Source organism: Rattus norvegicus, chromosome 8 (genome assembly GCF_036323735.1).
Source record: "Rattus norvegicus strain BN/NHsdMcwi chromosome 8, GRCr8, whole genome shotgun sequence".
NCBI lineage: Eukaryota > Metazoa > Chordata > Mammalia > Rodentia > Muridae > Rattus > Rattus norvegicus.
The window spans coordinates 112102027-112113854 of NC_086026.1; the positions used below are offsets into that span (position 1 = coordinate 112102027).

General features: G+C 47.0%; 1 long non-coding RNA gene across 1 annotated transcript; it reads right to left on the minus strand.

The window, feature by feature from the left end:
- Positions 1-2734: 2734 nt before the first annotated feature.
- On the minus strand, positions 2735-7029 carry LOC134480096 (uncharacterized). Its single transcript, XR_010054264.1, has 2 exons — positions 3111-7029; positions 2735-2946 (listed from the first exon to the last, which is right to left on the minus strand). It is a non-coding gene; the product is annotated as an uncharacterized LOC134480096 (long non-coding RNA).
- Positions 7030-11828: the final 4799 nt, after the last annotated feature.

The window sequence follows — 11828 nt, forward strand, 5'->3', positions numbered from 1 at the left end:
AAACACAAAAGCATGATTATATCACGGATTGCACACTAGCTCAGCCCATGCTCCCCATCCTGAAGCTTACCTTCCTACACACTGGAATGTGGACAGCAAAGGTTTCCGCTTCCAGCCTCCTTAGAGCTGAGCTTTTGCATATGGCATGGTGTGTCCATTAAAAGCCACCAGCTCCGCTCTCAAACAAGGTGTGTGTGTGTGTGTGTGTGTGTGTGTGTGTGTGTGTGTGTGTGTGTGTTTTATTCTGCTTCTATATGCAGTCTCCAGATCCATGGGTTTCCCAGACAGGAAGTAGGTATCCATTCTATTACTTAGAGGGCATGGTCCTGGAGATCAGGTATCCCTGAGGCTTCCTGGTTTCCAGAGTGCCAGGTCTGTGATTAGGTCCTAGGTTCCCAAGTCCCCAGCTTCCAGCTCATGGCAGAAGGAGAAGTTAGATCTATGGGTCAGTCTATAGCTAAGGTTCAGACATGGAATCTCAACCTGGAACCTTCTAGTCCACCAGATTGGACGTAATTTTAATGGACTGGTTTTTCAATAGTAAATCTCTTTCCCCATGTACTACCTGAAGTGGCTTCTATCATCTGAAGCTGAGCTTTACTAATAATTAAATTAATTAATTAATAATTTAATTAATAAAGAAAGAAATACAGATTATCAATGGTGCTTCATCAGGTGTCCACCCTTTAGGAGATTAGCAGAGAGCCCCACACTGACTGTCCTTCCCAGAAGTTATGTCTTGGAGCAGCCATTTTTTTTTTCCGGAGCTGGGGACCAAACCCAGGGCCTTGCTAAATCCCCAACCCCTAGAGCAGCCATTTTCAAACACAGCTTGGTAGCATGCCCCTAGATGTAACCAATTCATCCCATCAAGGAACAAACCTGAAGGATTGTCAAAGAGAAACAGGGCACACGTCCTTCCAGAAACACTTCCCAGGGTTCTCAATCTCGTCACTGCGAGGAACGGAAAAACGATAAGGGAAAGCTGAAGCCCCCATCAACAGTGGACTGCCTGAAGAATTACTGCATAATCATTCCTTTCCCAGGGGTCAAGGAACAAGACAGAGCTGCCTACGTGAGCGAGGGGAACGTCCCTGCAAGTATGAAGTAACTTATTGGTGTGCAGAGCGTGACCTTATTCGTGATTGAAAACATGCACTTTCCTCTGAACACGTTTGCCTAAACATGGAGAAAGGTGGGAGAGGACACCAGCAAAGCTGCCCGGGAGCTGGTGACAATGGCGGAAGAACCCACGTGTGGCTTTCGCTTGTATTTTCTCTAGAGTCTTAAACTCTCCTGTTTGGGTGTTTTCTGAGATTATACTCATATGACCCATAAGTATATGGCTCAACTCTCTACGGAGCAAGATCGAATTTTCCAGTGTCTGAGGAAAAGACACTTGTGGTTTCCTAGAGGAAGCCCAGAGAAAGGGGAGGCAGGACAGAACACAGCACTTCCTGAATCTTCCTGAAGGACCAGAATGTTCAGTGGTCTCTTCTTAGGACCTGAATTCTTTTCGTAACATAGAATAGGTGCACATTAAGTAAAAATCCTTGGACACACATCGTTCTCCTGCATAAGCAGATTTTTCCAGATGTGGAAGCAAAGCCTGCGGCTTGCTCAGCTGTAATTATGGCCAAGAGTTATTGGTATTCCTCTTCTCCCTCCCCCACCCCAGCTGCTCAAGAGTAAGCATGTCCTCCCACTGTGGCCGGTGCCTTGCAGAGGCCACCATGTACAAGGACTGGGTGGACAGTCCCACTGCAGGCTAGGCCCTGCTGGGGAGCAGAGGCCAAGGTGACCTTCTATTCCCTCTTTCTGACCCTTTTAATTGACACGAGTCTCCCAGGTGTATCTGGACTCTAGCTGGTGACAGTACGGAGAACGATTGTCAAAAGAAAACATGACTGCTCCTAGCAGCCCCCGGAAGAGCCAGGTGGCACTGTTAGGATGACTTGGAGGCCCCCTTCATAACCAACCAGAGGGCTCTGAAAAGACCCTATTCATTGGATGTTGCTCCTTAACCTGCTGTTTATTTTTGAGATAGCAGTTTGAGAAGAATGGTGTGTGGAGGTGGGGGTGGGGTGGGGGTAGGGAATTGCAAAAGGGGGGGATGAGGGGACCGGAATTTTAATGAGAACCATCTGGAGTGGTTTCCAAGAGCATAATGTTTGGGACAAGAAAGTAATTCCTCGGCTCAAAGGAAGAAGGGAGAAGTGGAAGAGATCATTACATTGTGTTTACCCTCAAAATGGTGCCAAACAGCGCTGCTGGGACCAGGCAGGTCACCCCCGAGTGGGGTAGGGTGGGGGCTTTGAGGGGATCAGCGGTGTCTCTTGGCTCTGATGTGGCTGCAGGGAGAAGGAATGCTTCATTTCTGCCAGGGAGACTTTGAGGGATGGGTTGTGGTGGGCCCAGGGCCAGTCCCTGGAATCTGGGTAACTATGGAAACGGGCTGAGGATGACAACAAACACGGATGGAATTTCAGGCTTTACAGCCAGGGTAGGGAGGAACGGGAAAGTTCGGGAAAGTTCTGCTCCTTTCTTTTTCTCCTCTCTTTTCCTTTCCATTCCTTTCTGCTTTCCTCCTCTCTCTCTCTCTCTCTCTCTCTCTCTCTCTCTCTCTCTCTCTCTCTCTCTCTTTCGGGGAAAGAGGAGAGGCACAAGCAGACAGCCCACTCCTTGCCCCAGCACCCTAACAGAAGGACCATAAGCAAAAAATTCTCCACAAGTATCACCTTTTCACTTTACTTTTCTTTTATTCTTAACCTGTTGCATCTGATCAGGTATTCTGTGGCCACTAAAGCCACTCTTGAGGTAGTCTCCGTCCACTGTCGAACAGGTGGCAGGCCATCATAAGCACCGCCATCCTCCTTGGGGACTTCAGTGTAGCTTCTCAGTTCATCCTCACCACAGCCCTGTAGACCAGATGGTAGGGTCTCTGCCCTACAGATGGGGTAAAGAAAACTCAGAGCCAAAATCACCCGGAAATCAGAGGCCAGCTGCCTAGGCCCAAACCCCACATGCTGTCATCTGACAATCTTTATTCTGAGAAAAGAAAATTAATAATATGGCAGCCAAATTTTATGAAGGAGAATAAAGCAGCTTACAGTGACACATGCTCTCGCCTCAAGGATATGGCCTCAGGATGGCTGAGGGAAAATATATGGGGTGGAAATTGGGGAAAGTTTAGAGTTACTGAACAGTAAAGTGAAAGAAAAGACCATAAATTCTGCAATCCTCTCTCAGTCTTAACAGGAGCAGAATAGCCAAGGTCTATTTAGACCTGTTAGTAAATGGATCCTTGTCTTCCAGATGGAGAGAGCAAGGCTCAATCAGAACTTTCAACTCAGACTTCTGGCTTCCGAGGTTCCGGGTTGGTTTCTAGTATGAGGCATGAGTCTAGAAACAATGGAGTCCGTGCCTTGGGGCATGACTGGGCTGGATGAAGTCAGATGAAGTCCAGGTCAAAATGGGGAGTGGTAACTACTCCGCAGAAGTGAGGGCCGAGTCTGGGGTCAAAAGAGGAAGCAGGACAGAGTGGGCAGGCATTCCTCAAGACTCATCAGTGCGGTTTAAAATCCATTCAAATTCCTCATCAGGAGCCAGGAAGGAGCTAGCCACTGTCCAGCTAAGGATTTAACAAAGATCAGCCTAAGTCAGCAAAGTCACAAAACCTTAACCAGTTTTGAGAAACTTGCAGCTTCACTGGTGGGGAGGGGCTCCTGAGTAAGCCAGCAGGAAGTAAGAAGTACAGAAATTTCTGGAAATGAGAGAGTGGGGTTTTGTTGGTTGGTTGTTTTTTGTTTTTTTTTTTTTTGTTTGTTTTTGTTTTTTTAAATAAAAAAAAGTGTTGAAGGAAAAAGGAAGCCCTGACCCACATAAAGATAGTGTTTCAGTAAAACTAACTTGAGAGCAAAAGGGCCAGTGTGAGACGCTCAGCGAGGCAGTGCTGGCCAGCCCTCCAGGCTCTCCGTGTGGAGCCGATGTTACACATTAAAGGCAAACCTTTACCAAAATGCATCCAGTCTGCAGGAGATTGTCCACGGCCCTGTTGAAGTTTAACTGTGAAAAAATTTAAAGATTGCTTTAGCGCTTGGCAATTCTGGAATGCTTGAGATTTATCCTGAAATAATTGATTTTCTCTAAGGCTCTGCTTTGTAAAATTGTATCCTGAAAACCCCCTGGAGGGTGTGGCACTCCAGTCCTGACTATTTGTGTGTTTGCCTATGTGGGGGAGGGTGTGCATGTGTGAATATGTGCGTAAGTGCGTGTGTGTGTGTGTGTGTGTGTGTGTGTGTGTGTGTGTACCACACACACGCACATGCCTATGCCATATGTTAGCCCCAGGCATTTCTCTCAGAATCTGTCCACCTTGTTCTTAGAGACAGGGTGTCTCTCACTGGGACTTGAGGCTTGCTGATCAGTCTAGGGTAGTCGACAGACATGCTCCAGGGATTCTCCTTTCTCCATCTCCCTAGTTCTGGGATTAAAAGTTCCTGGCTTGTGTGTGGTAGGAAGCCATTGAAATGGAGTATATATGTATGAATGCACCAGCGCATGTGGCCTTGTTTGTGCATGGAGGCTAGAGGAATATATCCTGTGTCCTCTACTTTTTTCCCCTTGAGACTGCGTCTCCCACTGAGCCTGGAGTTAGGCTGCTAGGGAGAGACAGGAAACTCCCACACCCTTCCTCCTCTCTCCGCCCCTCACAGTGCCAGAGTTGTGAGCACATATGCAGCCATTCCTGGGTTTTCATGTGAATGCCAGAGATCAAACCCAGGTCTTCACGCTTGCCTGACATGTACTGTACCAACTGAGCTATCTCCCCATCCTCTCAGCAAACATATTTCTAAATTTATATTGCATATTTATTGCTGTGTATATGTGTGGGCATTCCCTCAGAGGGCCACTTGGGAGAATCGGTTTTCTCCTTCTTCCGCATGGATCTGAGGAGTGAACTCAAGTTGTCAAGCTTAGAGTCAGTGTGTCTTTACCTGCCAAGCTATCTCACCAGCTCAACAAGTATTTTTAACTATGCCAACCCCTAAACAAGGTGCTAATGTGCTATCAGATTATTGTTTCTTGGGCTAAAGGCTGTAACTGAGTTTCTGATATTAAAATACAGAATGGACTGTGAGCCCACGAGTCTCCCACCGAGGGCTGAGTTTTCTCCCTTCAGATGCCACGAGGACTTCACAAGCCTTTGGAGGCCACTGTTCGCTCCTGATGGGAATCTTCCGTCTATGATTCACGGATTAAACTCCTATAAATGGTTTTATGTACATGCTCAAAATATGTGGATCTGCAAGACGTCTAGGAGTGCTCTGGTAAGTGTGTATCTGCTCGTGAGAAAGTGTGCGTGGGAGGGAAGGCTGGAGTAGAAACTGCTTTCATTTTAAAAAGCCAGGAGGGTAAGCAAAACCTACTGATAGGCATCATCAAAGAAGCAAGAACGCAGGGCACAAAGGGGGAAGAAAGCCCGTGTTTCAAGGGCCATTCCTTTCATCCTCTCAGCCTTCCTAACGCTGCCGCCCCTAAATACAGTTTCACGTTGTGGTGACCCCCTCCACCGGAAAATTATTTTCAGTGCTACTTGTGTGACTTCGCTACTATTGTGACTCTTAATGTAAATATCTGTGTTTTCCAATGGTCTTGGGTGACCCCCGTGAAAATATCATTTGAACCCCGAAGGGGTCATGACCCATCGATTGAGAACCACTGCTTCAAGGCAGTGTTCCCTGATGAGAAACTGTGAACTGATGGTAACCTGTACCGGGAGAGAGGTTCCCACCGCCGGTGGGCTCCACGTCTGTACGCCGCACTCCTGTCATGCCAGTCTGACTGAGAGGGAACTGTGGTGCCCAGTGTGCCCACATGATTGTCATGAGGTCTCCGTGCCAAGCTGCCCTTTCCGGTCAATTCCAAACCGTTTCTTGGATGAGCAAATGTTTGAGTGCAGACATGCTGTCTGTAAGTCATGATCACACACCAGACCCCTCCATCCTGCCATCACTGTCGGGTACCCATGGCTCTCCTCCAGCTTTCCTGAGTGAGGTTAGTAAGCCTCATTTCCGTTCCCACCCAGATGCCTACTCGAGGCCAGAGTTTCTGTCATCTCTGATGAAAGTTCCAAAGCTGAGCTCCACTCGGCAGTGGGTCATCAATGACAGACGATCAACAAAGAAGCCAGTGTCCAGGAGATGGGGAGATGGAATGCCATTGCACCTTTTGCTTTGGTTGGTGACTTAAACACTACAGGGGATTGCCATTTCATATGATCTACCCAGCTCTAGGACTGGTTAATCCAGCACCTAAATGACATCTCAAGAGGTCCTTGTCTGACTTTAAGGATTTTTGGTTTGGTTTGGTTTGATGTTGTTTTTATTGCTTTGGGGGGCTGTTTTGTTTTGGTTGGTTGGTTTGGCTTCGGGGACTGTTTTGTTTTGATTAATTGGTTTGGTTTGATTTGGTTTTTTGGGACAGGGTTTCCCTGTGTAGCCCTGGCTATACAGGAACTAGCTCTATAGATCAGGCTAGCCTCAAACTCAGAGATTCACCTGCCTCTGCCTCCCAAGAGCTGGGATTAAAGATGTGTGCCACCACTGTCCAGAATTCTTCGTTTGTTCCAGTCATGGTTATAGGATGCTGTTCACAGCTCTGGGCAAGCTCTGGTCACCTCGGAACAGAAAGGGTCCTATCTTTTCCCTGTGGTTCACCTACAAGCAGATGGCCAGATCTGGGCTGTTGAGGACTTAGCCTTGTGGACCTCAGGCAGCCATCTCGTGACTGTGTTGTGATGGCTTATCTAAGAAGGGCTGAACTGTTTGGAAAAAAGTTAAGCTTCTTTCGTGATCCAAAAGCTTCCTCTTCAGCTTGGTTGCCTGTCACTCGTATCTCTGCTCCTGGGCCTCATTTGTCAGAATAAAAACCCGTCGATCCTAAGCTTCAATACCCAGGTAGAGATTGTTTGAGAACTTTTTGGAGCTGTTTCTCTCCTTTTTCCATGTGGAGTCCAGGGTTCGAACTCAGGTCATCAGCCTTGGCAGCAAACATCTTTACCTGCCGAGCCTTCTCCCTGGCCACTGTGGTGACTCCTCCTCAGAACTATCGAGGTTGTGATTTCCTAAGAAAGATGAGGCATGGATCACAAGATAAGCAAACTGGGTCACTACATGTGAACAGATATCCTGGGCCATTCCTAGGGTAGAAAATGAAACCTGGGGAGGGGAGTAGTGGAATTCAAATACATGGTCCAGTTTACAGTACTGCATCTGTGTTCATTTCTGTCTTCTGACAACCACACCGAGCTTTATATGAGATGTGAAAGTCAGACCGGCTCAGATGGGAAAGTGTTTTCCATGGAATCGTGAGGGCCTGAGTTTGATCCCTTGAACCCACAAAAGTTGGACGTGGTGGCACATGCTTGGAATATCAGATCTGGAATCTTGACCTTGGAATCGCAGAGAAATGAGGATCCTTGGGGCTCACTGGCCAGCCACTCTAGTCAGATCAGAGAACAAGGCCAGTGAGAGACCCTGTCTCCAGAAGAACAAAGCCAGAACCAAACAACCAAACCAATGTGGATGGCTCCTGAGACATGATACCCAAGGTTGAACTCTGGTTTCCACACATGTGCACGCACATACATGAGTGAACACACACACACACACACGCACACACACAATGATATTAAAGACATAAAGGAAGCTGAAGAGAGGCTAACATTAGAGAAAGACGCCTGGTTTTGTACCTTCTCTGTGAATCTCAAATTATTCCAAGTTTTTAAATTTTTTTTAATGCTTTATCAGTCATTTATCTCTAGTAAGCAGTGGATCAATCAGACTCCTTCAACTCCTTAGTTAACACTAAGTCCCAAGGAGGTCAAGGACCTGTTCATCGCACCTGACGATCGGTGCCAGAGCTGGACCTAGGACCAAGTCTTGACACCTGAGTGGATGATTCATGTAGCCCAGGGGATGCCAGGCCTTTCTCGCAGGACTCTGTTCCCATGGAAACAGAGCTTTTTCTAAACACACTCAATTCCCCTGTGGCACTCGCCACATTAGCTCTGGATTATTGCATTTCAAAGTCCATTTTTCACATTGATAAATTACACAATTATAGGCGTCCAAGAATGAGCCGTAGCCTCATGCAGATGGAATTTGTACTAGAAATTCACACTGCCATATGGCCAGGGGATTAACATTAATCGTAAATACTCTCTGACGCCTGCCAGTCACATCCCTCTGAATTAAATGTTTTCTGAAAGGCCGTAGGTGAACATTGTTGACACCGAATGAACCAGAACCACCGTATTTCACAAGGACATCTTAAAGGGGTTGTGCTCCAAAGCACGTAGGTGGGGGGGGGGGGGCGTGACATACTCAGGGAAAAAAACGCTATATTAGATGATTCAAAAAAGTGACTTTAGCGATGACAGATGCTGATGTCAAAGACTCATTTGTAAAGTGTGGGTAACATGTGTCACATAAAATGTGAAGGAAAGGAATGAGATCCACGCCATCAAGGGCCATCGCCTGTGTCTGAGAATCCTGCTCCGACTGCTTGGTGTTTCATAACCCAGGATGAGACGATGCTCTCAAATGAATGAAAGAAAGAGCCCCTGATCTGCTTCCTGTCCCCAGATTCATCCATTCCTATCCTTCAGTGTCTCTGCCTGCCAAGTTCTGTCACTCATGCCTCCGGATCCTGTGCCAGGAGCAGTGTCATCTGCAAGTGTGAGATCCCTCCTTTCCTTTCCCCACCCAGTAATTACCCCTCTCCCATCCTGTAAGTGCCAGGCCCTTGGGCAGAGTCCAGGCATCCTGGAATGCTGATCGCAGAATGTCTGAACCCAGGGGATCCCTGAGAAACGCAAACAGGGATGGCTAATGAGTGCTCTCCCCTGTAATTGCCCTGACTAGTGGAATTATCTGATCAGAGCTACGCCACTTCTCTTCCTGAGCGTAGGGATGACTTGGGACACACCTCTCAATAGAGGGGGAAAGCCACAAGTTCTGTTGTTTGCCACACTATCCTTCATTAGCTTATGTGACAGATGGCTTTAAAAAAAGATCCTGGCAGACAAGAGGGATGCGCCCCAAACTGTAAAAGGTAATTTAGAAAGAATGTAGGCACTTCCCTACAGTTAAGTTACAGAAGTGCCCTGAAGGGACTCAGAGGTACCATGGGACAGAAGCAGGAGCTGAGATCCAGGCCTTGGGAGCCGAGGCTCTCTAACCAGCTGGCCATACTCCAGTCAACGATCGGCTTCCCTGGACCTTAGCTTCTTCATCTGAAAATGATCATCTGTGTACTCTCCAGATTCAAGGAATTCTCTGCCAAAAACAGGAGAGCTGAATAAATTATGGGGCATCCTCCTGACAGAATATCATGCAGCTGCTATGAGCCCTGTTTCCCAAGAACACTTGACAATGTGAGAACACACGGTGGGAGTTTAAATGAAAAATAAGAGGCAAATACTAAGTGTGGCCTACGGCTCTAAGGACACAAAAGGAAACACAAGCTTGCAGGCTGAGGGGGTGGGGGTGGGGGAGACAGGCCAAACATGTTAGCACAGAAAGTACCAACAGTGTTTACTGTGGGAAGTTGGCATTAGTTTTTATTACTGGAAGAACTTTAAATTGTGCTTATTACAAAAAAAGCTAATGCTTCATTTAAGGGTTCCAACAACACACAAACATAAACGGTAGAAATTATAGACCCTGGGTTTAATCCCCCAGCATGGAGGAGGAGGAGAAAGAGGAAGAAGGGATAAAAGGAAGTGAGGGAAGAAAGAATCGGGGAGAAGAGGAAAAGGAGGAGGAGAAGGAGGAGGGAGGAGGAGGTGGAAGAAGAGGAGGAAAGGAGGAGAAGGAGAAGAAAATGAGGAGGAGAGAGGAGGAGGAGGAAGAGGAGGAAAACAATACAGTGAGCCCTATTCATGATTTTTTTCCCCCGGAGCTGAGGACCGAACCCAGGACCTTGCGCTTGCTAGGCAAGCGCTCTACCACTGAGCTAAATCCCCAACCCCTCATCATGATTTAAGAGGTATGGAGAGGAGGGAGGAGAAGAATCTATACATAGACGCACCTACTCACTCAAAGTTACTGCATTTCTTTATTAAATATACGCCCATAAAGTAAAGACTATGAACCCCAAGTATGAATTTTAAAAACGTACCAGCTGAGACGTAAGTCAAGTAAGCTCGCAGGCGAGAAGGAGCTGCTATGTCAAATGCAGACATAGGCTCATAAAGACTCGAGGTCCATACAGCAAGCAGAGGGGAGAGCAGAAGATCTGCCAGGCATGGCCGTCCAGTGCGCACTTACAAAGAAGCCTGTTGTGGACTCCAGCATCACTCAGGAATGAAATGTCCCCAAGACAATGCTCGCTCCCCAGACTCGACCTCCCGCTCCTTGGCAGAAGAAACCTCGGTGCCCACCCTGCTACACTACCCACAGAGATGTTTCTATGAGGACCCTAACCAGGTCAGGCAACTACTATGGCAAGCCAGAGGGTTAGGTGAGCCGAAGCGCAAAGATTGCACCATTTCTGGAAAGAGACTCCCCAGCTTTGGAAGTTGAAAGCATATGCCATGGCCAGCGAGCCTCGGCAGTGAAAGCACTTCCCACACAAACCTACCTGACCAGCTGAGTTTGATCCCAGGAATACGCAGAAGTCCAGATAGAGGGCCTCACATCTGTGATCCCAGCACTTCCTTCTATAGGAGATGGGTGCCAGAGATGGGAGAATCTCCAGGAAGCTGGGAACCTGGGTAACCTGGAGTTCAAAGATTGGGAGAAACCGTAAGAGAGACCCTGCCTCGACCAGGTAAAAGGACAAAATCAACTCCTGAGAGCTGACCTCTGACCTCCACATTCACACAACATTAACTAGTTTAATGTTTTAAATATACAGCAATTCTAGTAAACTAAAAGGGAAAGTAAACTGTCAAAGAGATTCAAATCAACTCTCTTTAGGTGAGTGTGGAGGTTAAATTCCTTATCCTGTTGAAGAACTCACAGCTCACATCTGCAATCTTGGCCATTTTGTCTTTCTGTCTTTCTGTCTGTCTGTCTGTCTGTCTGTCTTTTTAAGACAGGGACTCTCTATATAGCCCCGGCTGTCCTTGAACTTACTTTGTAAACCAGCCTGGCCTTGAACTCACAGGAATCCCTCTGCCCGTGCCTCCTGAATGCCAGGATTAAAGGCCCATTCCCACTTCAATCTCGGCCATTCCAAGAGATTGAAATTCTAGAAAGAGTACTTAAGTCCTATAGCAAAATGAAAGTAAGAATGAGAACAGATGAGTTCAAGTACTAATACTTTCTCAAACCCTTAAATTTTATTTTCTATGTATTAGTGTTTGCCTGCATGTGTGTCTGTGCACCACATGCCTGCAGTACCCGTGGAGACCAGAAGAGGGCTCAGATCCCCTGGACCTAGAGTTACCTAGAGATGTGAGCTGCCATGTGATTGCTGGGAACCTAACCCAGGTCCTCTGGAAGAGCTGCCAGTGTTCTTAACCACTGAGCCACCATTCCAGCTCCAACCAGCACTTTCTCGAATGGCTTTAATATGAGTTTAATAATCAGCCTTACAGACACTGTGCTATCTGGGAGGCTTTGTTTTGTGAACTGCTTAAGGAATGGAAGACAATTCCATTGGCCAGATTGTAATTATAGGATGTCAGTTTTCAATCGAAGGGAAAGCAATTGAAGATTTAAGTAAGTTTCAGTTATTAACGGTGTAACTATTACATGAATGTGCAGATAAATAAGGAAACTTTTCAGTTAGCAGAACACGGATCTTTGATAAATTCA